This window comes from Acinonyx jubatus, chromosome C2 (assembly GCF_027475565.1).
Source record: "Acinonyx jubatus isolate Ajub_Pintada_27869175 chromosome C2, VMU_Ajub_asm_v1.0, whole genome shotgun sequence".
NCBI classification, from domain to species: domain Eukaryota; kingdom Metazoa; phylum Chordata; class Mammalia; order Carnivora; family Felidae; genus Acinonyx; species Acinonyx jubatus.
In genome coordinates this window covers 50,284,104-50,309,177 of record NC_069384.1, presented here as the reverse complement: position 1 = coordinate 50,309,177, position 25,074 = coordinate 50,284,104, and the positions used below count along the sequence as shown (strand labels likewise).

Below are 25,074 nucleotides of genomic sequence, written 5' to 3'. Positions count from 1 at the left end.
TAAATGTAGAGAACAGAATGGTGGTTACCAGAGAGGAGGTGGGATAGATGGATGACATAGATAAAGTAAATTAAGAGTATACTAATCATGATAAGCACTGAGTAATTATAGAAATTCTGAATCATTATATTGTATACTTGACAGTATAACACTGTATGTTAATTGTACTCCAATAAAAATTAATAGATTTTTTTAAATAGAAAAATAGAATGTGTTTTAGAAGAAGGGCCAAAACCAGAGGGAGGTCAAACTTTCACTCTTTGCAGATGATATGATACTCTATATGGAAAACCCAAAAGATTCCACCAAAAAAACTGCTAGAACTGATCCATGAAGTCAGCAAAGTTGCAGGATATAAGATCAATGCACAGAAACCGGTTGCATTCGTATACACTAATAATGAAGCAACAGAAAGGGAAATCAAGGAATTCATCCCATTTATAGTAGCACCAAAAACAATAAAATACCTAGGAATAAATCTAACCAAAAAGGTGAAAAATCTATACACTGAAAACTACAGAAAGCTTATAAAAGAAATTGAAGAAGACACAGAAAACAAATGGAAAGATATTCCATGCTCCTGGAAAGGAAGAACAAATATTGTTCAAGTGTCGATACTACCCAAAGCAATCTATGTATTCAGTGCAATCCCTATCAAAATAACACCAGCATTCTTCACAGAGCTAGAACAAACAATCCTAAAATTTGTATTTAGGAACCACAAAGACCCCAAATAGCCAAAGACATCTTGAAACAGAAACCAAAGTAGGAGGCATCACAATCCAGGACTTCAAGCTGTATTACAAAGCTCTAATCATCAAGACAGTGTGGTACTGGCACAAAACAGACACTCAGATCAATGGAACAGAACAGAGAACCCAGAAATGGATCCACAAAAGTATGGCCAACTAATCTTTGACAAAGCAGGAAAGAATATCCAATGGGATAAAGACAGTCTCTTTAGAAAGTGGTGCTGGGAAAATGAGAGCAACATGCAGAAGAATGAACCTGGACCACTTTCTTACACCATACACAAAAATAAACTCAAAATGGATGAAAGATCTAAATATAAGACAGGAAGCCAGCAAACTCCTTGAGGAGAAAGCAGGCAAAAACCTCTTTGACCTTGGCCACAGCAACTTCTTACTCAACATGTCTCTGGAGGCAAGGGAAACAAAAGCAAAAATGAACTATTGGGACCACATCGAAATAAAAAGCTTCTGCACAGTGAAGGAAACAATCAGCAAAACTAAAAGGCAACCGACGGAATGGGAGGAAATATTTGCAAACGACATATCAGATAAAGGGTCAGTATCTAAAATCTACAAAGAACTTATCAAACTCAACACCTAAAAAACAAATAATCCAGTGAATAAATGGGCAAAAGACATGAATAGACACTTCTCTAAAGAAGACATCCAGATGGCCAACTGACACATGAAAAAATGTTCAACATTACTTGTCATCAGGGAAATACAAATCAAAACCACAATGAGATATCACCTCACACCTGTCAGAATGGCTAACATTAACTCAGACAACAACAGATGTTGGTGAGGATGTAGAGAAAGGGGATCTCTTTGGCACTGCTGGTGAGAATGCAAACTGGTGCAGCCACTCTGGCAAACAGTATGGAGGTTCCTCAAAAAATTAAAAATAGAACTACCCTATGACCCAGCAATTTCACTACTAGATATTTATCCAAGGGATACAGGTATGCTGTTTCAAAGGGACACATGTCCCCCCAATGTTTATAGCAGCACTATCAACAATAACCAAAGTATAGAAAGCCCAAATGTCCACCGATAGATGAATGGATAAAGAAGATATGGTGTATGTACATATATATATACATATGTATATATACATACACACACACACACACACACACACACACACACACACACACAATGGAGTATTACTCGGCAATCAAAAAGAATGAAATCTTGCCATTTGCAGCTATGTGGATGGAACTAGAGGGTTTTATGCTAATTGAAATTAGAGAAAGAAAAATATCATATGACTTCCCTCATATGAGGATTTTAAGATACAAAACAGATGAACATAAGGGAAGGGAAGCAAAAATAATATAAAAACAGGGAGGGGGACAAAACATAAGAGACTCTTAAATATGGAGAACAGAGGGTTGCTGGAGGGGGGTGTGGGAGTGGGGGAGGGGCTAAATGGGTAAGGGGCATTAAGGAATCTACTTCTGAAATTGTTGTCGCTCTTTATGCTACCTAACTTGGATGTAAATTAAAAAAAAATAAATAAAAAAACCTTAAAAAAAATAAAAACTAAAAGAAGGGCCAAAAAATAATATCGATAAATGGATATTTTTTACTTAAAATCATTAAATTATTATGAGGAAAACCCTGCCATCTTAATTATTTTATATAAATAAATATAATTCTGTAAACCCATACAGTTATCAAAATTAATAATAACAATGAGGGGTGCCTGAGTAGCTCAGTCAATTAAGTGTCCAACTCTTGATTTTGGCTCAGGTCATGAGCTCATGGTTCTTTGAAATCAGTCCACATTGCACTTTGCACTGACAATGTGGAGCTTGCTTGGGATTTTCTCTCTCTCTCAAAAATAAGTGAATAAACTTAAAATAAAATGTAATAACAAATGTTAACCCTTTAATTTTAATCCTATAACTAAACTTAATCGTAACATTTCAGTGACAGTAAAGTAGGAAATAAATTGTTATTGTCACTCGAGAAAAACTTATCTTGTTTTTAGTCAAATGTTTAAAGATAATTTTCACTCTAATTCAACAGTTCAATCCAAAAATTAATAAAAAATAGAATTCTAAAGTTAGAAGAGAACTCCAAAGGAAGTTATTATAGAAATCATTAAGGGGCATCTGAGTGTCTCAGTCTGTTAAGTGTCTGACTCTTGATTTCAGCTCAGGTCATGGCCTCACCATCCTGAGCTCCAGTCCCTTGTCAGCCTCTATGCTGGTCATGGAGCCTGCCTAAGATCCTTTCTCTCCCTCTCTCTCTGCCCTTCTCCCCTGGGGTGGGTGGGTGGGGGTGGGGAGAATCATTCATTTAAAGGGAGAAATCAAGGATTTAGTGACTGAAAAAGATTTGTTCAGAGTCCTAAATCTAAGGGTCAGAGCTGGAACACAAAATAGTTCATCAAGTTTACAGTTTGGGGATGTTTATTGAATCGTTACTCTAATCGTCCCCAAATAAAATATTGCAGAATAATATGTCCTGTTATTAAAACCAACATCAGTGGTTTTAGTCAGCCAGTGGATTCATTTATTTTTTTAATCTTATATTACGAAATATGCTCAGTAACATGCATGATTCTTTTGTGAAAAGCCTAACATATTTTCACAAACTGGATACCACAATAAAGTATTGAAATATTTGCCCTCATGCTCCGCTCCCCCTCAGTCACAGTCTTTACACCCCTACCACCAAGAATAGTTCCTGTCTTGACTTCTAACATTATAGGTTAATTTTTCCTGTTCTTGTACTTTACATAAACAAAGTAATACACTGTGTGCCCCTTTCTTTTTGTGAGGTTCATCTTTATGTTCTCATTTCTGTATACTAATTTATAGTGTAAAAATTTCAAAGTTTACTTACTCATTTGGTATATGTTCATTTGGGTAGATTATATTTTAGAAATATTATGAATAGTACTACAATAAATATCATTGTGCAGAATGTTTTTAAGCATATGTAGGTATATCTGTTGAGAAATACGGGCTATATTATGTCCCTCAAAATATATATGTTGAAGTCCTAATGCAGTGTGTTAGAGTATGACTATTTGGAGATAGGGTCTTAAAGAGGTAATTAGGTTAACATGAGGGCATATGAATAAATCCTAATCCAATATAAATGGTGTCTTTATAAGAAGAAGAAATCTGGACAGACACAGGGAAGGAAGACACAGGGAGAAGATCACATCTACATGCCAGGCTGAGTCCTAATAGATGTTTCTTCATGGCTCTCAGTAGAAATCAACTCTATCAAAACGTCTATCTTGGATTTCTAGCCTCTATAACTGTGAGGAAAAAATATTTTTGTCATTTAAGCCTAGTCTGTGTTACTTTTTTGTGCAGCTTTACTTAGCAAACAGTATAGGTATATTCCTCAGAAAGCATTTGCTGAGCAAAGTATGTATATATATATATATGTATGTATGTATGTGTATATATATCTATATATATATATATATATCTATATATATATATATATATATATATATCTCCAACTTTAATGACATTTTCTAAAGTTATTGTATAAATAGACATTTTTTTCTAGATATATATAAACATTCCATGATACCTAAAACTTCTTTAATATTATGTATTTCCTTTTCCATTAACCCTTTCTGGTTTATTATGAAGTGGTTACATTTTGCATTCCAGTGATTACTGCTGTTGAGTACATTGTACATTTATTAGCCATTTGGATGTCTTCTTTGGTACTAAACTTCTTTCCGTTACTGTGTACTCATCCACATGTCTTAAATTTAAGGAACATTGAATTCAGCTTCTTTTCTTGTCTGAGCTGTAATCTCTTTATATCCAGCCTGCTGTCAGCTGCACAGCTTATTCTTTGCCAAAGGCTCTCATGTGGGAAAGGCAAAAAAGTCCTAGTTAATCACTTTTGGTTATGTTTTATCTTTGACATCACCCCTTCACTGCATTGTATTTTCTTCCTAAACTAGAAAGTTACTATAGATCCCTTTTTGGTATTTTCCATTGAATTCCACCATGCTGTACACCATAATCGTGCATTTCACTCTCATTAAACTATTCATAATCCCTTGCAGAAAATGTGTTTTTCTCTAATGTTGCAATCCACTAAACTTTTCTTTGAATTGTGGTCACTGATCTCCTCTTTCCAGTTACAAAAGATTTGCAGGATTGTTTTTAATCCTGCTGCATTCAGACTTTTAAAGTATCTGATCATTATTATGATTTGCGTTAAGTTGGCTAAATAACTTCAAGATGAAAGATGGCTGTGGTGTGAAACAAATGGTTTTCTTCAAGAGCTCTTGGTTTAAATCTTTATAAATAAGCAAATACTCATTTGAAGCTTTGGTATGGATATAATGAGTTAAAAATAAGGTGTAAAAGCAAAGATTTCTCACTCATAAATTATTCAATAGTTTATACTTAATAGTATTTATAATTTATTGAAACCATTTTTTAATGTCATGGCAAACATTTAGGAAGGGTAATCTTATGGGGAGGGATGCCTAGCTGTGACTCTTGATCTAGGGGTCTTGAGTTCGATCCCTACGTTGGGTGGAGAGATTACTTAAAAAAATAAAATATTAAAAAAAAGAAGTGCAGTATTGCTCTTGAGGGTACCTATTCAAAATTAGACTACACACTCTAGACACAAAACACCTGAGTAAAGCAAATGGAGTCTAATTTCAAAGCAGTACCATATTAAAAAAATATATATATTTTTTACTCATAACAAATAATTCATCATTATTATACTAGTATTCAAAAACATACCAGGTGATATCAAAACATTACTTACTTTTTTTTCTTTGCTTACCCTTTTCTGAACTCTGAAATGTATCATGCGGAATTGTCTAAATAGTTTACAGATTTTTACTTTCTTTTCCACTTAGTTTCCTATAAAGAGTGTTTTGATTAGCTTTCTGATAAAAACTTGTTGCCTTTTGTAAAATATGTATCTTGTTTTTTAAAATGTTATTTTAACTAAACAAATGTTTAGAAAACCAGGGCATATGTGTATTCTTTTCCTTTCCTTTCCTTTCCTTTCCTTTCCTTTCCTTTCCTTTCCTTTCCTTTCCTTTCCTTTCCTTTCCTTTCCTTTTCTTTTCTTTTTTTTTTCTTGTGGGGGGGGGGAGGGCAGGCACAGATACTGCTTTGAAAACAGAAACTGAAATTTGTTTATGGACGTTTTTAAAGATGAACAATTAGTATTTCCATGTACATGTAACTGCAATTTTATTGCTGTCCCATCATGCCCTCTTCTCAACTATTTCCTTATATTAGTAACTGTAAAAAATTATTATGATGAATAAATGTAATAAAAACAAAAAGTACTTAATGAACTTTATAAATAGCATGTGCAGTCTTTCTCTCAATATGTAGTATTATATGTAAGTGTATAAGGAAAGGAGTTTCTTATGAGACCACTTCACCCACGTAGTGTATCCCCTAATTCGTAGCTCTTGCTCAAGGATGAGAACAATTAAAGTTGTCCAGATTTGGCAATACTGGGTAAAATGCTGTGCTTCATGGAGTCAAATTGGTGTATGGTGGTTTCTGTTATGTTTCTCGCTATTGCTCTGTTAAAATAGCAGGTATTTTGTTGTCTCAAGTTCTGAAAAGTCCTAGTAAGAGAGTTATAGCAGGACACATCGGGGTGTTAAATGGCATGCATGTCTTATTTCACAATTAAATATAATTCCTTGGTAATACCTCTTGTTCTGCTATTTGGCATTGTTAGAAACTGATTATTCACCATGGAATACCAAATAACCAGGACACTTGATTTGCCCTTTAATAACTGAATTTTTTATAGTCCACAAAGTGACAAATTTCAGTGAAAATAGTGGTGCCCAATCTTAAAGAGGAAGTGGTATATTTAATATTGGACCTGAGTGGTTATGATAACTCAAGTTAATTACATGAGCAAGTTTCTCATATATCCACAGTAACTATTTCTACCACATTGTCATTCCTCCTTCAACTGATTTTTATATCCTTGTGGGAAGTTTGCTATGATCAGGTAACAGAAAAAGAGATGGTGTATTAGTTTCCTACTGCTTAGTGGCATTAAACAACACAGAAATATTATATTACAGTTCAAATGGGTCTCACTGGGCTAGAAATCAAGGTGTCACCAGGGAGGGCTGCATTCCTTTTGGAGGATCTAGGCAAGATGGTGTTTCTTTGCCTTTGCTAGGTCCTAGAGGTTTCCTGTATTCTTTGGCTCATGGCCCCTGCTGCTCCTTCAAAGCCAGAAAAGCAGCATTGTGTCTTCAAATCTCTTCCTGACTCTGATGGTCCTGCCTAACTTTTCTCTCAAAAGGATTACATTGTGATTTCATTGAGCCCACCTGGAATATCAAAGGTACTTTCCTCTCCTCAAGGTTAGCTGATCAGCAAACATAATTCTATCTGCAACTTTAATTCTGTCTTGCCATGCAACAATATATTCAAAGATACCACGTGTTAGTATGTGGACAGACCTCTTTGGGACCATTATTTTCTCTAACACAGGCTTTGTTCAGTCTTCTGATACCAGTCAGATCTAGATTGCCAACATAATATAATCACTTCCAAGTACAGTCCTTAAAGGTTTTGGGTAAGAGCATCCTTCCCATAAACAGAGTTTCATGCAATATATTTGGTTGTCACTTCATATGGGTATAGAAAGGACCAGATGTATAGTTATAAATATAACTATACAGTGGTAGTTATAGACAGTGGCTATATACATAGTATAGACAGTGGCTAATAATTTTGCCATATGATCATGGATTTGAAAATTATAAGGCAGGGGAATTGGTAACAGGTTGGTCAGAGGAAGATATGTGTAGATGAATCTTTCAAATTGGCAAAGAGTGACAATGTTTATGTCTAAAGTAAATTATAAATTACTGAATTCTATGCAGATGATGCTGTCATCAGTTATGCAATCAACATTACCCGGACACATTGGTACTTTCTCAGTGGACTCTGTGTACGAAGTGGAAAGTGGTCATGGTAGCAGAGATGGAACTTACTCATGAGCTCAGTAATACAGATTACCTGTCACGGAGTCTGACTGGTTTAATGTATTGCTAAATGTCTACCCAATATACAGTTCAGGGTAACATTAAACTTTGAAATAATTCTTCTGCAGTGGTGGATCCAGTCTGGTACCTTATATCAGGTAGATTATATTGGATCTATTAAAACAGAAAATGAGTCAGAATCAGGCCCATTCAAGACCTACTGTTCAAAATCTGCAGTCTGACAAACTCCCCAGGTGGTACATACTTTAAGTTGGAGAAGATGTGGCCAGTGGGATATTTATGAGTAAAATGACATTTCATCATATAGGTGACACACATTAATGCTGTGCACACTGGACCACATTAAGTGATATCATGGATGCAAAACAAAAATAAACATTTTTTTAAACACACATTGAAGCTCCAAGGTGCCAGTTAGAGGGATTCTTATGATGGCAATGAAAGTGATGATGATGATAAGATATTTTCAAAGTTTAATGTAAATGCATATTATCTGAAAATTTTGTTAGAATTCAGTAGGCTGGGATAGGACCTGAAGTTAATAATTTTTAAAAGCTTCCAAGTAATATTACTGTCTATAGTCCAAAGGCCGTACTTTAAACAGCAAGGATGGCGGTGATAAAATGCTGATTATTTCAGTTATGAGTACGTGGAAATCTAACTTGCCCTAGTGCATAACAAATTTTGTACTTTATTAATATACTTTCTCATGATTCAAACAAATATTTGCTCATGATTTAAAAAGCAACTCATAATAAAATATTTTACAATTATTATCAGTGATTTTAAAAACCATTATGGAAATGTTACTGTAATCAGCATATATTAAACTCATGTCAGAAAATCACCATTCTAACTGGGTTTATTCATGGAAACAATGATGAGCTTTTCCTCACATTAATTAAGTACAATAGCCTACATAATTCAATATTGACAAGAATTAACCATGCAAAAACAGGAAAAGGGCAAAGCTATAAATTTAGTTTATCCATCCAAGCCTTGTCCTCATATAAATGCTGTTACAATATTGAACCATTTTAGCTTTGATATTTCATCTCAGTGATGTGGACTTTTTATACCAATTTGCCCATTTTATTGAGTAAATATTTTATGCTTTTGGGGCTGAGGGACAATAAATTGTCATATTTTGTTGTTCATTTTCCTGATAATAATTCCTTACTTGGGGTGTGTTCTTGGAAAATAGACCGCTATCAGAGCATCAGAGGCTATTTAGAAAATTGCATCTCTGAACAGTGCTTCTTAACTTTATAAAAGCCTAACAAAAATATAATGGCCATAATACTCTGGGTTCTGAATTAGAGCAGAGTTTCAGTGAACCCATAAATAGACCATTTCAATAAGTTTATTCCAAAATAAATTCCTGGGAAATTGCTGCATTATAGAGACAAATATCAGAAAGATATTTTCAATGAATCAAATAATTAACCAACTAAAAATTAAACTGAGAATCTTTAATTCTATATCAAAATCCATATAAGTCACTGTATGTCAAAAATTAATTGGTTCATAGTATTTATTAATACCCAAGAAAACAAAGAATTACAAATACTCTCTGACCATTTCTTTTTAAAGAGAAGCTGTAGAGAAATAAACATTTAAATAGTAATACCAGCTTGAATATAATGTCACAATAATAGAATTCAGAGAAATGAGAGACAGCTATGGGCCAAAACCATTAGGGAAGAAGATTAGATTCAACTGAGCTGTTAAAAAAAAAAAAAAAAAAAAAAGATTTCACTGGGTAAAGAATTTGGAGTGTGTGTGTGTGTGTGTGTGTGTGTGTGTGTGTGTGTGCGTGCGTGTATTTTAAATGAAGAGAGCATTGAAAGCCTAGCATATTCCATACTTTGGGCTAAATGTTGGGCATATAATGATTAACAAGATCTGATCCCACTAATTCAGGCACAATGATTTATTATATTTTTTGGTAAGAGAAGTGTTATGATGGAGGCAATGAACAGGATCTAGTTGAGTTGTGAGTCATTGTGTCTGTTATGCTGAAGGAATTCAGTGTGGTTATATATTTGGGCTAAATGATATTGGCTAAAAAATTGGCTAAAATGAAAGGTTAATACATACATATGGGGGGTGGATAAAGTAGGCAAGATTGGTTGGGGTCATCATATTTTTGGAGGGTATGTTATATATTGGCTAAAATGAAATGTTAATACATAAATATTGGGGGATACAGTAGGCAAGATTGGTTGGAGTCAGATTTTGGAGGGTATGTTACAGTTTTATTTTTCTCTTGTATCTTTTTTGTTTTTTGTTTTGTTTTTCTCTTTTTGGGATAACAAATGTTATGCAGAATTATTCTGAGATAGGTTTGGCTGTATGTGTACCTGTGTGTGTTAAAAAAATGTAAAGTTTACTATATTAACCAGTTTTAACTGTATGACTCAGTAGTGTTAAGTATATTCATGTTATTATGAAATAAATCTTCAGAACTTTTTTGCCTTGAATAATTGAAACTTAACGTTTACTGAGTAGCAGCTCCCTTTCCTCCCCCTTCCATATCCCCTCTATGAATTTGACTATTTTAGATACCTTACATAAGTGAAATCATGCAGTGTGTGTTCCTCTGTGACTGGTTTATTTCACTTGGCATGATATCTTTCAAGTTCATTCATATTTTCTTCCTCTTTTTTTAAAGCTGAGTAACATTCCATGGTATGTATTACCACATTTTCTTTATCCATTAATCTGCTAATGACTATTTAGGTTGTTTTTATGTCTTGACTATTGTGAATAATGTTGCATTGAACTTGAGAATGTTAATATCTCTCTGAGATTTTGTTTCAAATTCTTTTGGATGTATACCCAAAGGTGGAATTGCTTAAGCATATTGTAGCTCTACTTTTACGTTTTTGAGGAATCTCCATATTGTTTTCTATAGCAGTTGCAACATTTTACAATCCCACCAACAGTGCACAAGGGTTCGGATTTCTTCACATCCCTGCCAAAACTTATTTTTCCTTTTATCCTTCTTTTCTCTCTCTCTTCCTTCCTTCCTTCCTTCCTTCCTTCCTTCCTTCCTTCCTTCCTTCCTTCCTCTCCCCCACCCTCTCTCCCTTTCTCCCTTCCCTTCCCCTTCCCTTCTTTCCCTTCCCTTCCTCTTTGCCTCCCCCTCCCCTTCCTTTCCTTTCAGTAACCATACTGATGGGCATGAGATGATATTTCATTGTGGTTTTGATTTCCCTAATGATTAATGATTATGATTATCTTTTCATGTGCATATCAGTCATTTGTAAATCATCTGTGGAGAAATGTCAGTTCAAGTCCTTTGACCATTTTTTAATCAGGTTATTTGATTTTTTAGTTGTTGAGTTGTAGGTGTTCTTTATTCCAGATATTAACCCTTTATCAAATATGTGAATTATAAATATTTTCTCTCATTCTATAGGGTGCCTTTTCATTCTGTTGATTATATCCTTTGATGTGCTAGGATATGACATTTATATGGTAGCTCAACTCCCACATACACAGGACATAACAATGTATAGGAAAGATCTTGCAATTATACTGCACAACTACCCACTGTGTAGCTATCTGTTACTCCAGAACAATGATGTTCAAAAGTTTACATACAGAGAAAGATCTTGAAAAATGAAGATTTTGATTAAGTTTGATTAAGTTTGATTGAGTTTCTGCATTTTTAGCAAGCTCTCAGGTGATGCCAGTGCAGTTAATCCAATGACCATACTTTGAATAGCAAGACTTTCTAAAATAGTTGACTTAAAGTTTTTATTCATATGAATTTTAATATTCAATGTGAGTGAAAATGATAATGGAAAGCATAATTTTAAGTTCTGTAGCCTTTTACATGTGCTATCATTTTATGGATTAAAAGACATTCATATTTCAACTTGGACTTGAAGATGAGAGACCCAACATCAAACTCCTTCATGAAACTGGTGTGTTGATGAATGATGTGTTCATTCACTATAATACTCTGCAGATTCATCCAAGCTGTGTGTATCACTAGACAATTCTTTTTCATTGCTGAGTGATATTCTATGGTATGTGTGAGCCACAGTTTATTTAATATTCAGCTATTGAAGTCATCTGAGCTGATTATAGTTTTAGTTACAAACAAAACTACTAAAAACATTTATGTATACATTTTTGTGTGAACATAAGCTTTTTCTAGGATAAATGTCCAAGAGTGAGATTGCTGGGTCGTGTTGTAATTACATGTTTAATTTTCTCAGAAACTGCCAAACTGTTTTTCACAATGTAAAATTTTCAGGCTTTATATTTTATATTCCTACTGACAATGTATGAATGATCCACTTTCTCCACATCCTAGATAGTATTTGGTGTTGTCATTACTTTTTATTTGGCCATTCTTATGGGTGTGTGTTGATATCCTCTGTGGTTTTAATTTGCATTTCCCAAATGGCTAATGATGTCATACACCTTTTTATGTGTTTACTTGCCATTTGTATAACCTCTTTAGTGAAAAGTCTGTTCTTATCTTTTGCTCATTTTATAATTGGGTTATTTTTTAGCTGTGTAGTTTTGAGACTTCTTTATATATTCTGGCTTCTGGTTCTTTGTCAGATTTGTAACTTGCAAATATTTTCTTCCACTTTACATGGATTTCTGTAAAGCAAAACTTTATACTTTTCATGAGGTCTAATTTATCAGGTTTTCATTTTATGGATTGTGCATTTGATGTCAAATTTAAAACCCTTTGCCATATGCCAGTGATTTATCATCATTTATTATTTATAGTTGTACATTTTGTATTTATCTTCATTACTCATTTGAGTACATTTTGTATAAGATGCAAGATTTAGGTTGAGGGTTTTATTTATTTTTTGTTGTTGTTTTTGTTTTTTGCCTATGAATACCCAGTTGTTCCAATACAATTTGTTGAAAAGGCTAACCTTCCTCCATTAAATTACTTTCATTAGTTTGTGAAAACTCAGCTGAGTTTATTTGTGTGATTCTTTTTTGTGTTATTATTTTCCATTGATCTGTGTACCTAATCCTTCACCAATATCTTATTGTCTCAATTGCTATACCTATAAAGTAAGCTTTAATTTCAGATAGAGACTCTTTTTACTTTATTTTTATTTATTTATTATTTTATTTATTATATATATTATTTATTTATTATTTAATTATTACAGATCCTGTGCCTTTCCACATAAATTGTAAAATAAGCTTATAAATGGATACAAAAATCTTGTGGAACTCTGGTATGTATTGGATTAAACCTATAGTCAATCTGGAAAGAACTGTCACTTTTCCTATGTTGAATCTTTCCATACACAGACATGGTTTATTCTCCTTTTACTTAGGTCTTGTTGATTTCTTTTATTAACATTTTGTAATTCACACATAAAGACTCTAAACATGTTCTACCAAGTATAAACTTAAGTATTTCTTTTCTTTGGCATGATTATAAATAACATTTTATCATTTATGTGATTGGTTTTTCTGTGTCCCTTTTATATGCTGCAATTTAGCTGAACTTACTACTTCTAGGAGCTTTTTTTTATTATTAATTTTTTATGTACACAATGACACCATCTGCAAATACAAAGTTTGGTTTTGTTTGTTTGTTTGTTTGTTTGTTTGTTTTTCCTGTCCTATCACCATGGCTCCTATTTCTTTAGCTTTACTTCTGTGGCTGGAAATTCTAGTACTTTGTGGAATAAGATTGGTGAGAGCAGGCATTCTTGTTTTGTCCTCAATCTTTAGAGGATGTCATTCAGTCATACACCATTAAATGCAATATCAGCCATAGGTTTTCTGTAGATATTCTTTATTAGGTTGTGGATATTCCCTTAATTCCTAGTTTTTTGGGCATTTTTTTTTTTTTCTTTTTTAAAGTAGGCTTCACACCCAGCACTGAGCCTAATGTAGGGCTTGAACACAGAACTTTGAGATCTGGATCAAGATGTTGATAGGGTAGGATTGCATTGATTTATTTTCAGATATTGAACAAGCCTTGCATGCTTATAATAAATTTCACTTTGTCATGTTGTATAATTATTTTTTATACATTTTAGGTTGGGTTTGCTTACATTTTGTTGAGAATTTTTGTGTCTATGTTTATGAGAGATAGTGCCCTAGCATTTTTTTCTTCCTCCTTCTCTCTCTTTTTTCCCTTCCTTCCTTCCTTCCTTCCTTCTTTTCCTTTCCTTTCCTTTCCTTTCCTTTCCTTTCCTTTCCTTTCCTTTCCTTTCCTTTCCTTTCCTTTCCTTTCCTCTCCTCTCCTCTCCTCTCCTCTCCTCTCCTCTCCTCTTTCTTTCTTTCTTTCTTTCTTTCTTTCTTTCTTTCTTTCTTTTATATTTTATTTGCCTGGTTTTGATATCAGGGAGCTACTAGCATCATTAAATTACTTGGGAAGATTTTTTCATCTTTAATATTCTGGATGAGATTGTTTAAGAATTAGTGTTAATTCTTCTTGCTTTTCAGTTTGGCAAGTTTTTATTGATCTAACTTTAAGCTTACTGATTCTTTCTTTGGCCTTGTGGAGTCTAGTGATGAGTCCATCAAAGGCATTCTTTATTTGTGTTACAGTGTCTCTGTAGTGTTTCTGGATGTGTCTATTACTCTAGATTTCCGGGTAGCAGTTTTCCCTACAACCTCAGTCCCCTGATGCATCCAAGATGGAGGGACTTCTGGGTACTTTTCAGGTCAAAATCAAAGTCCTTATTTTTTAAAAAATTGAGTGTAAAAAATTTGGTAATAAAAATATATATAATTTATTCATTTTTAAAATATCCTATAATTAATTTTTAGTAGATATAGGATAGACAGTTTTATTCAAACAAGAAGTTTGATAGGAATGTCCTAGAAAACACAACATGAATAGTCATTGTAAGCTTTCAAAATAATTTAATCAGTCAAATGCACAGAACTAATCCAAAAATTGTTTTCTGAACGTTCTCAAAACTAATTAACAATATAATCTGTATAACCTAGTACAGTGTTTAGTTAAATATTATATAATGCCATCTGCTTCATGTGTGTGCTAATTTATAAATTCCTTGGAAGATGAGATATGTTTATACATTTTGTATATCATTTAAAACAACCAAATATTTCCAGACACATCGTATGTTCCGTAAAATACTGTGAAAATAGATTAGGAGGTGATATACCCAAGTATGTGTCTGTTGAATGTTGGAGAAAGCAACCCTATTCTTTCTATTGTGTCTTTTATCTGTTCTCTCAAAATATACTTGATTCTTACCCAATTATTAGAATGCTGTTTTGTAAAACATCACAGTTTTAGCTTTGCACAAGGATATCAGTGGTTTATGTATACATTTTAATGGTGCATTTCTTTATACTTGTATATTTTGCTCTATGTTGACATTATTTATCATACTTGAATATTGATTTGTTACATATATTCTGTGTAGAAAAAACACTTGGTCATTCATTAAATTTTTCATTCAATTTCATATATCATGAAAGGTAATGATTTTATATGCTGAGTTACTGATTGTAATTTATTTATAGTTATATGTGCAGGGGTTCAGAATGAATTGTCCCAAGATATGTCACTTTTGCATGCAAATTATTTTGAGCTGAAAATTATCAAGGCCTAAAAGATTCATGAAGAAATTTTGACCTTCCCCCAACTGGCTAAAATAATTTAGATAGAGTATCTGCTCCAGAAAGGGAGCTATCACCATAGAGACTTACATTATAATATGAAGTAGGTGTAGTAGACAGGGAGGAATTTAGCAAAGTCTGTTTGTTAAAATTCTTGTTCCATTGTTTCTGTTAGGCCCAGCTAACAAAGATTTCCTCTTTTTAATCTTCCTGTGAATCACTTTCTTTCCCTTTGAAGTCCCAGACCCCTACCTACTTCTTATTTCAGAATGACATATACACCTCATTTTGCCTGGCTAATTGGTTTGTACAATGCAAGGCTATAGAATGTAAACATGAAAGATCTGCCTTGTTAAGTATAATAGACAGTTTCTATTATCAAGTACTTGTGACACTTTCAGCTTTGATATTTTCTCTTTTGAAAGGAAGATAATATTCTTAATTTGTTCCTTGGAAATATTTATTCTGATTACCAAAGCTAATTAAATAATTATAAATATTTGTAGTGGCTCTTTAAGCTTAGAAAGCAAAAGTATTATTAGTTGTGCATTATAGCATAACCAGGTTTATGTCCATGAAAATGGACGTTTTCAGAAAATGAACCATATTTAACATTTAGTACAAGTAATGTGACAGTTTTTAAAGAAATGAAGAAAGAGCTAAAAAAAATTACCTTGTAGTTCAACAAATATTTATGGAGCATTCATTACATAGAAGGTAATAGATTAACTGCTGTGGAAATTTATAGTGATAGACCAGTCATGGACCATAAAGTAGGGAAAGATGATGGAAGGAAAATGCTCTTGACTAAGTACCTATTAAAATAGGGTGTACACTGTTAGATGCTTTGCATAAATGTTTTTGTATTGTTTTTGTTTTTGCTTACGTATAACAATAGTTCAAGTAAATAAACACTCCCATGTTTGTTAGTTGATAAATATTTGTTAACTAAACAGATTTTAAGGAATAAAACACTTTTATCAAATAATGACAGGCAGAATTTTAGCTGCATTCACAGGAGGGAAAGTTTGCTTCCAGAACAGGTGTGAATTCTAGGAACACTTAAGAGGTGAGTTGGCACTTTAAATAGTCTCAGAGATGTGTAGGATTTGCACATATCTTGATGGAGAGAAAGCCATTCCAGTAATTAATGGAAGAGTGATTGCACTACAGTGATTAGTGTGATTTTCCTGAAAAGTGAAGTCTTTGGAATACTGGGCAATATCGATGAACAAGTGGGTTTGTATCATTGTTTTGAAACAGTTGATTCAGCTTAAGTGTTTCAATTCTAAGTTATAGGAAAGTGAAGCCCCTGGAATATTTCAGCTGAGATGAGCCATGAACACAAATGTGTCTCAGGTTGTTGAGTCTAGCAATGTGTGAGAAATGAACTAAGTCAGGAAGTGGCTGGAGGTGAGATGAGTTGAAAGATATTAAAATATCCCAGGATATAGGTAATAATGACCTGAGCTCTGATAGCAACATAGGAAGGGAGATGTGGGCCAAGGCAAGATAAATTATCAGACAGTATGTCTCAGACTCTATCTAGTCCCATTCATATCTATCCTGCTAAAATGCATGTTGGCTTTTCTTCATACAACTGTGTGTGAAGGCAAATTTGCAGTTAATAATACTCTAACTTTCCAGCATTGTTTCTTCTTTAATTTCATTATCACTATGTGGAAATTATCTTTCATTTCTCCATTTTTCTATGTTAGCAGTGGTAAAACATAAATCAAATGACATTTTACAACAACCTAAGTATATACCACAAGCCAAGCAGCATAGTTTGCAATGATAGTGATAAAATGCAGTCTATTTTATTTCATTTTATTTTATTTTATTTTACTATTTTATTTTATTTTATTTTATTTTATTTATGTTTATTTATCTATTTTGAGAGACAGAGAGAGAGAGAGAGAAAGGTAGAGAGAGAGAGAGGAAGAGACAGAATCCACACTGTGAGCGTAGAGCCTGACACGGGACTCCATCCCAGGAACCATGAGATCATGATCTGAGATGAAATCAAGAGTCAGATGCTTCACTGACTGAGCCACCCAGGCACCCCCAGTCTCATTTTAAATCTCCTAATATGCTTGATACAGAAGCCTGGATTTATAGAAAAGTTTTTTTTTGGGGGGGGTCTGTCATTTCTAAATTCATTTTGCATTATGTTTCTAATCAGGTTTGTCACAAGTAATTTTCTTTTCTAGCCCTCTTATTCAAAATGTCTATGGTTATCATTATAAAATTTTCCTTAAAGATAATACTTTGATCCAAACATGCTAAGGGGTTATCATGAATATATAAGTCAGACAAATAAAGCAAATGTCAAACTCAATTTGGCAAATCGACAGAGTGTCTTACACAGACACAAGAGGAGTATTATCAGATTGCTCCTACTCATTGAAATATGTCATAAGGTGTGTTACTTCTAACATGATTAATGAAAATGATATATTTGTGCCATTACAGTTTCCTGGAGTTTTAAAATTTCCTATACAAGCTGTAAAGGTGTCAAAAAAGGAAAGGAACTTGAACAGTGATGCCCCTTTGAGTATTTTTGAAGCAATTCAGTAATATTTAGATGTTTATAAAAAGGTGGGTTCCAGGCCTCTTTAGGATGTCTCATCCACCCTCACTTAGCTGTTTTCTCCTATACTGAACTTCTAGCGATGGGTGTAATGGAGAGGTATTGGAGAGGAAGAGAGGAATAATGTGTGTGTGGACATAATTAATCTCTTCTGCGTTTTATATTTTCAAATTTTTTTCAACACTTCACAACACTTCTTTACATATATCTCATATCAAGAGAGTTGTTAAAATGGTTTAAGTTTCATTAAGGGGTAAAGCAGCATAATTTTCAAGAAGATCAGTGTTATGTTAATTTTTGAACCACTGGAATCATACTCAGATGAATATATATATTATTATATATATGAATATATGTATATATGAATATATATTATTATATATAACCAAGAATTAGAAAGGTTTTGATACTTTTACTTCTTTATACAACTTCTTTATATTTTCAGGCTTCTCATACTATTTACATAGCCAGAGGATAAAATAGCATTTTCTATGTATATGTTATATATTGAGACAAAAGACATAATTACTGTATACAGTAGTGTTACTGAAGTGATCTTTGCTTCAATCTAAATTGCTTCTTAGCACTTAAGTTCAAGGGCATTTTGCTAAATGAAATAAGTCAGACATAAACAAAAATACTGTGATTTCTCTTATATGTGGATTCTAAAATAAACAAAACAAAACATCCAAAACAAACAAACAAACAAACAAACAAAATATGCAAACAAAACCCAAAGTCATAGGTACAGAAAACAGATTGGTGTTTGCCACAGATGAGGGTTCGTGGGTGGAATAAATGGATGAACTACTTTTTTTATTTGTTTGTTTATTTTAGTTTAAATAAAAATATATAGTATATTTAAATCAAATTAAATATTAAGTGAAAATGTCTATCCATAAACCAAAAGAAGGACAGACTTGTTGAACTTCTTTATATCCATATGACTAAATTCTTTGCAAAGCTTATAGTAATTATACACACTGTATTTCCTATAACATATTTACCAAATTTCTTTCTTTAGTTATTTTAACAGAAATATCTTTTGTTATATTTATTCAAAGATAATTCAAGGATACTTACAATTCATTAATTATATTTTTATTACCAAACTTTTTTTCTGCCCAATTAAGCCTGATAGTCAAGCTTCTGAAGTGCCATTAATCTTATTTATTGGTGGAGGTAATAAAGTCAAATGTTTCCAAGAGTCAGGCAATAAGTAAGATGAAGGAGGTAAAATAGTATTATAGAGACATTATATGAAAACCGGAAGTCCAAAACTCATGTTCAAGCAGTAATTGCCATGTTATAATTTAGGACTAGCATTGCTTGATATACTGTTTGGTTTTTTTTCCCCCAAAGAATCCAGAAATCCAGAGCTTTATAGATGAAAAGTGAAATGTCAAGATTTTATTATTTTTTTAATTCAAACAAAACATGCTGTGTGTCATATCTGTCTCCTCTCACATAGGCAGCCAGTTTTTCTGGAATGTCATGGGTTACTATAATTTCTGGCAATAAAATTCATGAATAATTATGTAATGAAGGCAAACACTGGATCTGCAAACTGACAGTTACTCCTATTAAAATTTATTTTGTTGTTTGTTTTATTTTTTTCTGTTTTGTGTGTGGATGTTTGTTGTTTTTTGTTTGTTTTTGCTTTACTCTTCCTTACTTTAGCTTAGTAGTCACCTATCTGTCAGGCATTATATAACCATCTTGCGTCTGACTTGATGTTAAGGACTGAAATTAATGGCAGTGAACCAACAATGACACAGTTCAGCGTCTTTTTTTAGAAAAGCTAGACAATAAATAAGTAATTAAAAATCATGGTAAGCCCTGAAAGAAAGGAACAGGGAAGATAGCAGCTGTGGTGGCAAATGCGGTGAAGCTTCTTGATGACCAGAATTACAAAGATGCCATGAGCAATGCCATAGATATAATATCCACCTCTGTGCTGAGCCCAGTGTGTGCCTTCCTTTCTTGGACTCACAGCCTAGAGTATTCCAGAGCAACTGTTATCTCTGGATGGGAAAGAGACACCAGGGTCCAGGATTGGCCTCTGGGTACCTGTACTCCTACCCTGTCCTACATATGGCTACCATATGTACTGTGCCACCAGAAAAGAAGTGGTTCCACCCTTGTGAGGATCCGGACTTTTTTTTTTTAACCATCTATTAAACCAGACACAGACTAGACCCTGAAGAAAAAGGGGTTGATCTCTCAAGATGGCAGCAGTTTAGAGGCTCTATTGCGCACTGACCCCCTGGAGAAGTGTGGTGCTCTAGATCCGGAGAGGATGATGACAGCCTGGGTAAGTTTCCTGTGACTGACAGTTGAGCAGGGACATGGATTCTAGGACCAGATGACTTCCTGGATGACCCTGATGATGAGGACTGTTAAGAAGACATTCCCAGGTGTCTGGGTAAGGGGGAAATCCAAGGATAGAGGTGTGGACAGTGCCTATACAAATCTGGACACTTCCATCCAGGGATCGGGACAAGCCCTGTGCCTGTGACATTTGTGGACAATGTTACAAGAACTGACCGGGCCTCAGTCACCACTCCCACTTGGCTAAGGAGCAGGGTGAGGATAAGGAAGACTCACAGCCACCCACCCCAGCTTTCTGAGATCAGAGGAGCAGAAATCCAAGAAGGGTCTGGACAGATTGGCCCTGCCCAACACTATGGTGACTTCTGCCTCAAAGATCAACAAGAAGACAGGGCAGTCCAAGGAGCTGGTGTCTTGTTCTGATTGTGGCCACTCAGAGCACCTGTCTTTCCTGAACTTCACCCTGGTGACGATGGCAGCTGTGGAGACCTGCTGCTGGCAGTGCATCTAGCACAAGTGCTGCAACATCTGCAGCACCTTGGAGACACTGTGCAGCACCTTGGAGACACTGTGCAGCACCTTGGAGATCACTGTGACAACTGTGATGGTGGCTACCATATGTACTACCTCACCCCATCCGTGTCTGAGCCTCCTGAAGGAAGTTGGAGCCGCAGCTTGATTCTGGAGCTGTGGAAGGAGAGAGTTTCCATCTACTGGAACCAGAACTCCTCTTGATATGCTCCCCACCCCCACTGCCTCCATACCTCTAGGGCTGTCGTTCTCTTCCTCTCTTGTTTTTCATGCCCACCTTTCCCTCTTCTTTTGCAAGTGCAGAGAACCTCGGGTAGTTGTGCTAGTCTGCTTTTGGCAGCAGTAAGCTCAGGTGGCAACTCTGCCCCCCTCTGGCCACCGGGAGATGTTGGATAATGTGCCTGTTTTTTAACTCCATGAAAAAGTCTACCTCCGAAATCCCCTTTTGTTCTTCCTAGACATGCAGCTCCTGCCCCTAACTGAATTGGGAGCCTCTGCCTCCTGCTCTGTGTATCTTGGCTTCTGGGTCACAGGGAGGCCACATAGACATCCCTTTCTTCCCTTGCATGCTCACTAGCAGCTGGGAAGATCTTCACACCCTGATCCCTCAGTTTTTTGCCTGGTGACACTGAGGTGGAGTAGTTGGCATGGGTGTGGGGGTGGGGCACTCCATGCCAGGACACTCTGGAGTGGCCTTCCCCTTGGCTGTGGGCAGGCCCTAATTCACTGTCACTTTGGAGTTGAGGTGTCTTTTTTCTTTCCTTACTTTCTTTCTGTATTCTAAACATTTGTACAAATAAATACTTTTACACGGAAAAAATCATGGTAACTGCTGAGAAAGATATAGAAGTTCCTACCACTCTCCCCACTATACTGTGGATCGTTATTTGCTATATAGTATTCTTGGAAATCTGTTAGTACTATTTTTGTGTCTATGCAAACTTATGTAATTAAATTTAACCAAAGTATAGGCCTCACCATTCATAGGTGTGAATATTATGCTATTCAAAAAGACCCAGAAATCACTTGAATGCTGTTCATTTTCCCAATAGCTAGTGAGAAGTGTTTTCAAATTCTTGAAAATCTTATCTTGTTGCTGGAGTCATATTTGAATTATAAAATATTTCTTGGGGGATAGTGACATTTTTTTCCCCTAAAGCCATTTGGGGATAATAAGATAACTCCCAGCCTGGTTTTGTTGTAAGCATGGTCCTCAGCCTTTCAAACATGTTATCAGATCACCTCTCCTGTGCTTTCATTTTAAGGTGCTTGAACAAAATAGTTCTCCACCAAAGTCTGTAAGGGAGTATTTGACTTGTTTAAATTAAATCTATGCCGTCAATAAGGAGCTCATATAGGGAGGAGGTGGAGTGGGGAATCAGTTCTATTTTATTCTCTTTTTTAATACTTTGCAAACCTCACCATGGTCTACAAGGATTATCTGCTTCTTAAAACACTTCTTTGCTGTTCTGAAATGTTTACTTCCAACAGGAACTTGATGGATGTTTAACATTTCTGCACATTATATTACTTTTGCTCATCCAGTTAAAATCCCAACAAGCCTGGGCTTGACATTGAGTTGGAGGTACTATCACAGCTTTCTGTTCTCCTTATAAAAAGTGAGCAGTTCACTATGTTTTGTCAAAATGTTCTATGTCAGTGCTGTCCTCATTAATGCTGTGCCTTCTTGGTGACTCTGTAACAGTTCAAATTGCTTTAAAAAGTTACTCTTAAGAATGCCAAAAAGGAAAGGAATTCATATATCTTTATGTATCTCATTTTGGATGGTATATATTATTGTTTCCCTAGGGAGGCAAACAAACAAATATTGAAGATATTTGCAACATGAAGTGAGGAGTGAGTTTGCCATTATAGGCCACTAGGTTATCTTGGTTAAATTCTCTAATTTGTCTGAATCTTAGTTTACTTCCCTGTAAGGTGAACACAATAAAATGTATTGACTTGTTGAAGTTGATGCCATTTTAAAATGTGTGTGGAAATATTTTTTATAAAAATACTGAATTAAGTATCAGGGAATATTGAAATATTGCTATATGTTTTTATTACTCCTTTACTCTCTGAAAATGAAGGCTTGGGTATGGGGCAGTAGGAGATCAAGTTAAATATATATATGCCAAATATATATATCACAAAGATACTGAGATTACATATTATCAGCTTTCCCATGTCACAGATTCAGTTGTCTCTAAGGGATCTTCTGACATAAGCTAGTTTACCATAAATGTTTTGGTGGCTTTTCGTCTCATCTTTGACTCCTAAGGCACAGAGAAGCATAATACCAATGGCATTTAGAAGAAACCCTAAGACATTGAGTATCACTTAAGATGATAGAACAGCTATTCTGCCTGAATTGTAAAATGTCCACTCACATGTTCTTCATTGGTATATATACAAGAATATATTAATTGGTATATCTTCATTGGTGTATATATATTTAAAAAAAAAGACTAGAGGGGCGCCTGGGTGGCTCAGTTGGTTAAGCAGCCGACTTCGGCTCAGGTCATGATCTCACGGTCCGTGAGTTCGAGCCCCGCGTCGGGCTCTGTGCTGACAGCTCAGAGCCTGGAACCCGTTTCAGATTCTGTGTCTCCCTCTCTCTCTGCCCCTCCCCTGTTCATGCTCTGTCTCTCTCTGTCTCAAAAATAAATAAATGTTAAAAATATTAAAAAAAAAGACTAGAACTAGAAATAGTGACAGGTCTTGGTATTATGTTCAATAGCAGAGCACTTCTCAGATAATACACATTCACTTGATTGGCTGTTGCTGTCTGATGACACTGTGGACATCTCTGGGCTTTCAGAACTGTACTGTAGAAAGTCAGTCAGGACCCCACCAACAATTGGAGATCTTTGTGTTTTCACTGTACCTTACTTCTTCTTCAATGCATGCTAAAAGAGCTCACTAGAAACCATTAGTACATGATTCCATTCTTCAACAGGGATAGCCATTTCCAGGTTAATTATTGATATTTTTGTTTGAGACGTATTTTCCATCAGTGGTTTATATGGAACAATACTATCCTAAGTAGTATAGTCAGTCTGACATAGATCACAACAAGGGGAAAGTTCGTAGTTTTCTACTGTGGCATCATGTTCAGCTGTATCAATTCAACATTTTAGAAAATGGCACAGCTTCAATTTTCAGAGTAAAAATAAAAAATAAGAGTAAGGAAAGGGAATCTCTATAATATCTGAGCATTATTTGATTGTTGTTCTTTTTGTGATGTATTCTTTCAGTGCTTAATCTGTGCCCAGTCCAAGACTCAGTGTTGTGCAAAGTTCGGGGCGGGGGATAAGAGGAAAGAAAAGAAAGCAGAGTTCTTTCTTAATATGATTAACAGATTCCAATTTTATTTTATTTTGGCTAATATTTTTTGTTTCATTTTCCATTTGCATAACTCAAAGCTAGGCTTTTTGAATTTTCATCCTTGGCAGTGAAGTAAAAGTAAAACAAAGAACAGAAGGTGACATCATCAAAAGAAACTCTGGAAATTGCAGAAACAGGTTAAGTGGAAGCAAGTGCTTCTGCTATAAAGTTAATATTTTGTTAATGTACTTTTCAAAGACTGAGATACTGTGATAGTGCAAGCAGTTTATAGTCATACACTATTCAAATGTGTGTGTGTGTGTACATTAATTTTTGACAGTAAGAAATATCACAGCACTCTTTGAATTACTGGGGTTTTCTTCCACTTGGATGTGTCCAGCAGCTCGAATCAATCCAAAGTTTCAGTTGCTTGAATGCCCCAGATCTCTTTCTTGAGCAGAGAATCAGCATGTACATGAAGCTCACTGCTCTCCAAATCTCCGTGTCCTACACCTCCTCCTTCCTCTCTCATTTCTGATGTAGGACCTGACTAACAAACTTTATTACTGAGAAAAGGAGGGAGCAGTTAACTAAACATATAGACAATTGCTCAAGTGCTGTGGGAAAAGATAATCATGATCTTCTCAAGCACTTGAAAGAGTAATTATTTGGACAAGTGCAGCACAGAGGTGGAGAGGTTTTGTGCAATCCAGTGCAAATAACCAGGGACAGGCAGGGACCAAGTCTAAATCCAAGTGCATTATAAATATTTTTAGCTAGGCTGCCCTTGATGAGTGTCTTCATCTCATCTTCAGTGCCCCTAGGCAACTTCCTGTCATTTAGTTGGTTAAATGGAATTTAAATAACTAGTTAAATAGAATAAGGACTTTTAAAAGCTTCAAAGTTTATAGAGATAAACTAGTCCG

At 34.8% G+C, this 25,074-nt stretch overlaps 1 pseudogene; it reads left to right on the top strand.

The window, feature by feature from the left end:
- The window catches only part of LOC106972209 (zinc finger protein ubi-d4-like), a 37,184-nt pseudogene extending 15,737 nt beyond the window's left edge, over positions 1–21,447 (top strand).
- Positions 21,448–25,074: the final 3,627 nt, after the last annotated feature.